The sequence below is a fragment of the Macaca fascicularis genome, chromosome 15, assembly GCF_037993035.2.
Source record: "Macaca fascicularis isolate 582-1 chromosome 15, T2T-MFA8v1.1".
Lineage (NCBI taxonomy): Eukaryota > Metazoa > Chordata > Mammalia > Primates > Cercopithecidae > Macaca > Macaca fascicularis.
In genome coordinates, this window is record NC_088389.1 from 6525423 (window position 1) to 6531422 (window position 6000).

Below are 6000 nucleotides of genomic sequence, written 5' to 3' on the forward strand. Positions count from 1 at the left end.
TCCATTCATCCTTCCATCATCTATGCATCCTTCCATCATCCATCCATCCTTCCATCCATCCATCCATCCATCCATTCATCCATTATGAATGCATCTATCATCCATACTTCATCATCCATCCACTTGCCTCCTGTTCATCCTTCCATCCATCCATCTGTCCATTCATCCATATATCCATTCATCCATCATCCATCCCTCCTTCCATCATCCATCCGCTCACCTCCTGTTCATCCTTCCATCCATCCATCATTCATCCATCTATCCATTCATCCATCCATCATTCATCCATCCTTTTATCATCCACCCATTCACCGGTCTATCCATCCATTCATCTGTTCATCCATCCGTCCATTGATCCTTCCATCATCCGTCCATTCACCTGTTCATCCTTCCATCCATCAATCATCCATCCATCCATCATCTATCATCCATCATCCATCCATTTATCCATCCATCCATCATCCATCCATACTTCCATCATCCATCCATTCACCTGTTCATCCTTCCATCCATCCATCATCCATCCATTCATCCACCCATCCATTCATCCACCCATCCATCATCCATCCACCCATCCATTCACCCATCCATTCATCCATCCATCCATCCATCATCCATCCTTTCACCCATCCATCCATTCACCTGTTCGTCCATTCATCCATCCATCATTCATCCATCTACCCACCAATCTACCTATTAATCCATCCCTCCATACATCTATCTGTCCATTTGTTTATCCATACATTCGTCTATCCACCATCTATCCATCCACATGTACATACATCATCTACCCTCCACCCATCCATACATTATCTACCCACGCATACATACATACAGACATACCCACATCATTCCACCCATCCATCCATCCATCTATCCATCCATCCATCCATCCATCCATCCATCCATCCATCCAAGTATTCATCTATCCACACACCCATCCATCCATCCATCCATCCAAGCATTCATCTATCCACACACCCTTCCATCCATCCATGTGTCTACATCTCCTCATCCATTCATCCATCCATCCACTCATTCCTAAGCCACTGCTGAGCACCTGTTGTGTGCCTTTTCCCTCACTCCAACTGGTTCCCTCACATCCTCCCCCGGTGGCCAGCATCTTCTCCCTGAGGGCAGAGGCGTGGCCCCTCACAGTGCACAGCACCTGCTGGTATACAGCACATGCTCAAATAATGTGACCACTCAATTAACACACAGAAGAACTTGCTCCAAGCGACATGTGGCACATCTCCTTATACAATGAATCTATCATAGTGGCTGTTTTCAGAGGCTTTCCCAAACACAGTGTGATCTGGAACAAATTGTGAATCTCACGAGCCTGATGAAGCTTTCATTATTGAGCACCTGCTATATACCTCCTTGAGCTGAGGAGAGGGATGAAGAGCTCATGGCCAAGAGGGGACCAGGCCCACCCACAAACACTGCTGATGTGGCAGGGATGTGGCAACACAGAAAGGAGCCAGGGGATGGGCTCCCAGCAATCTGGGGGCCACGGAGACTGGTTTGAGTGCAGGGGGAGTGGGCTAGGGCTAGCCCTGTTGGTAGGATTCACAGGTGTCGGGCTCCTGGGCTGCAGCTGCTCAGTCACCTCCTGGCACTCAGGAGCATCAGTTCATTGTCCTCATGCCAGTGGTGGGGGCAGCCCTAATGCACAGGGTCTGAAAAATGCTCAAGTGTACCTGTACTGTGTGAGAGGAAGGAGCCTGGCAAAGGTGCGCGTAGCCACCTCGCTAGGTGTGGGTCTTGAGGGAACTTCTGTCTCCTTTCAGGTGGCACAGAATGTGGACCTGTACACAGGCGACCCCAACCTGGGGCTGGAGCTGTTTGAGGCAGCTGGAGACATCTTCTTCAATGGGGCCTGGGAGCGGGAGGAAGGCCTGTCCTTCTACCGGGTGAGCTGGCCTGTGGGCTGATGTGGGTGGGCCTCAGTGGGGCACCTGGAGGGCTGAGGCACAGGTGTGGCAGGGTAGAGGCCTCCCAAATGGAGGCAGGGCCACCCATGCACATGATTAATTTCCAAGTGGTCTCACTGGGAATGATATTGACCATGCCCCTGCCTGGGACAAACGCTCGGGGCCTGGACATGACAATGGCTCTACCCTTGTACCTGATGACCTCAAGCAACCATGAGTGGGAAGTCCTGTCCCCATCTTCCAGATGAGGAAACTGAGGCTCAGAGAGGCACAGGGACATGCCAAAGGACACACAGCATATCAGTGGGAGACCCAGGTCTGCATGCACCCCGAAGTGGGACGGCTTCTCCTTTCCTCTGAGCTCACGGTGTGGCTCAGCCCTGGGCACAGATCAATGTGGTGTTTTTAGAGCAGAGAGGAGTGCTGGCTCCCCCCAGTCAGACCTCCGGTGCCCAGGTGGGAGAGGCTGGTCTGAGTCTATCGGGTGTAGCTGGATGGGCCTCAGGTGACTCTTCAGCCCCCAACTTGGATGTCTGAACTGTGTGTTATCCCAGAACACAGAGCTGTGTCGAGGTGCAGGGGTAGCTGGGGTGTGGGAAGCTCCAAGCACGTGTTTGAGCTCTGAGGAGGGCGCTGGGCAAGGTGGGTGCTGCGGGAAACCTGACCCCACCTGCCTGTGTTGAGGACCGGGCCCTGCCCCTGGCAGTGACTACGGGCAACCGCAAGGTGGAGCTGCAGCTACAGCTGTGCAACAAGCTGGTGTCACTGCTGGCCACACTGGAGGAGCCCCAGGAGGACTTGGAGTTTGCCTACATGGCCCTAGCACTCAGCATCACTGTGGGTACGTCCCCTGAGCCCCCGCCCTGCCAGGACCCACACTTTGCCAGAGCCCAGCCTCCAGGTCTGCAGGCCAGGAGCTGAAACAGTTACTGGATTTTCCTGGTCTCCTGTCCAGGCAGGCAGCTCTGCCCAACTGGCTTCCCCGTCCGGCTGTGGGGCACAGCCCGAGGTCTCTCATGCAGGGCAGAGCTCCCTGCCTGACTGAGCTCTGCTTCCTCTGCCTGTTCCCGCTGCTGACCACAAGGGCCGCCCAGTGTGCCCTCTGCCTTCCAGACATCCCAGGCATCTCGTTGGTCCCTGTATGTGTCAGGCTGAGTGGCACATTCCCTTTCTCTTGTGCCCTTCCCACCGTCATCAACCACACGGCTCTCTGGCTGATAAAATCCCAGTTCCCCTTCCAGCAGTCTGCCCCTTAAGGCCGTGCATCCCCTGGTGCTGTGCCAGGGTCGTCTGTCCCCCTGCAGAGACAGGGAACCCTAGGCAGGCCACATGCCCCAGCGCCTTGTGCCCCATGGCCCAGTACACAGTAGGTGTGCAGCTGACTCCCCAAGGTAGGGGGCTCTGATCATGACACACCCAGGAGGAGTCGGATGTCACGTCTGTGGGTTGCCTGGAGCCGGGGAGCCCGGGAGCACCTGCACTGCATGGCTTTTGGGCTCCCCTGGTTAAAACCAGTGAGCAAAGGCAGGTGGCTATGTGTAGGCACAGAACTGGGCCATCCAAGTCCGACTTTGCCAAAGCCTCTCAGTAGACAGGGGCAGGCCTTATTAGTTCTGCTTTGCAGATGGAAAAGTGAGTCTGGGAACCTGGAAGGGAATGGCCAGAGCTGCCCAGGTGACCACAGGTGCCTGGAGACAAGCCACGTGTGCTGCCTGGGGGTCTGTATACCTGCTCCTGAGGGGCATGTTCCCTCCCTGCCCCAGAGAGCCACATCCTCACACCTGCCCCTTTGGCCTGCATCACAGGGGACCGGCCGAACGAGCGTGTGGCCTACCACCGGCTGGCCGCCCTGCACCACCGGCTGGGCCATGGCAAGCTGGGGGAGCACTTCTACCTCAAGGCCGTTTAGCTCTGCAACTCGCCGGTGGAGTTCGACCAGGAGACCCTCTACTACGTGAAGGTGTACCTGGTGCTCGGTGACATCATCTTCTACGACCTGAAGGTGGGTGGGGAGGGGCAGGGCTCGGGGTGTTCCTGGCCCCCTTGGAGTGGGATCTCCATCCGGACCCCAGAGGCCTGGGTTCCAGCCTTTCTTAGGAATGGCCCAGTGGCCTCCCTGGAGCTCTACACCCAGCTGGAGGAGCCGGCAAGGTTAGCAGGTAAAACCCAGCTCCCCAGAAGGCCAGGCCCCACCCTCAAGAACTCAGTCTCAGCCAGGGAGGCTGACACATGAGTGGGCAATGGTGGCCTCTGGGTAAAGAAGGGGGATTGTAGTCAGGGGGCCCTCCTGGAGGAGGTGACACCAAAGCTGAGTCTTGACAGTCAAGTGTCAAGGTGCATTTAACAAAGAAAACAGGGTCGGGAGAGTGACATTTCAGAGGACGCCATCATCCTCACATTGAATCCACGTTGCAAGATCCAACCCAAATCTTGGCGCCTCCTCTAGGAAGCCTGCCCAGGGTGCCAGCCTGCACTGAGCAATTCCTTCCTGTAGTCCCGAGACACCTTGAATCTTCACATCACCCAGGAAGGGTGGGGTGGGACCAGTATCTTACCATTGAGTTCACAGACAGGGAAACCCCAGCTCAGGGCAGGTGCAGTGGGGCGGGGCCCCAGCCAGCCAGGCTGAGGCCTTGTTAGGTCGGGTGTGTCTCGAGGGGAGGTGCTGTGCTCCCTCTGCCCCCAGCCCTGCAGGGGTGGAGAGCTGGGATTGGCAGACTGAGACCTGTGGTGTCTCCACCCATCTGCCCAGCGGGCACCGCCCCTCCTTAGCATCACACCAGCCTCGTGTCAGTGCTCCTTACGGGCTGAGGCGCCAGGGCACTCCAGTCCAGGGGCCGAGATCTTGGGGGCCTTAGAACAACATGAGGAGCTGGGGCAGCCCTAAGACCCTGCCCCGTATACCCCACCGCAGGCCTGGGGCTGCCCGGGAGGCCCCCGCCCAGTACTGGCGACACCTGGTGGTCAGACGTGATTTCTGTGGCCTCCCAAGTCCCAGCCAGATAGGGAGGTGCCAAGTGTCCGGCCCAGGGGGACGCTGTTCACCGCTCAGGGGCACGCCTGGGACCCAGGGGGACGGGCCTCCCAGAAGAGGCCTTTATCTCTCTTGGTCAAGCCTGCCGCCCACTCCGCCTGTCCAGGAGAAAGGAAAGCGCCAAGTAGCACAGTCCTCCTTCCCATGCACAGCCCTCCTTCCCGTGCACAGTCCTCCTTCCCATGCACAGCCCTGCTTCCCATGTACAGCCCTCCTTCCCATGCTCAGTTCTCCTTCCCATGCACAGTCCTCCTTCCCATGCACAGTCCTCCTTCCCATGCTCAGCCCTCCTTCCCATGCACAGCCCTCCTTCCCGTGCACAGTCCTTCCCGTGCACAGCCCTGCTTCCCATGCACAGTCCTCCTTCCCATGCACAGTCCTCCTTCCCATGCACAGTCCTCCTTCCCATGCACAGCCCTGCTTCCCATGCACAGTCCTCCTTCCCATGCACAGCCCTCCTTCCCGTGCACAGTCCTTCTTCCCATGCACAGCCCTCCTTCCCGTGCACAGTCCTCCTTTCCATGCACAGTCCTCCTTCCCATGCACAGCCCTCCTTCCCGTGCACAGCCCTCCTTCCCGTGCACAGTCCTCCTTCCCGTGCACAGTCCTCCTTCCCGTGCACAGTCCTCCTTCCCGTGCACAGCCCTACTTCCCGTGCACAGTCCTCCTTCCCGTGCACAGTCCTCCTTCCCGTGCACAGTCCTCCTTCCCGTGCACAGTCCTCCTTCCCGTGCACAGCCCTGCTTCCCATGCACAGCCCTCCTTCCCATGCACAGTCCTCCTTCCCATGCACAGTCCTCCGTCCCATGCACAGTCCTCCTTCCCATGCACAGCCCTCTGGGCCTCATCGTGACTATGCTGTCAGCACAGGCCAGCTTCCCACAGGGAGGCCCCCTTGGAATTCCCCAAGGGCGGTGTCTTTCCAAGGCTACACCCTCCTCCATGTATAGGAGGCTCTGGACCCAGGGCCCAGAAGAGTGGGAGAAGAAGCCGGGCTGGATGGGACCTGGAAGGCTGGCAGAGAAGCAG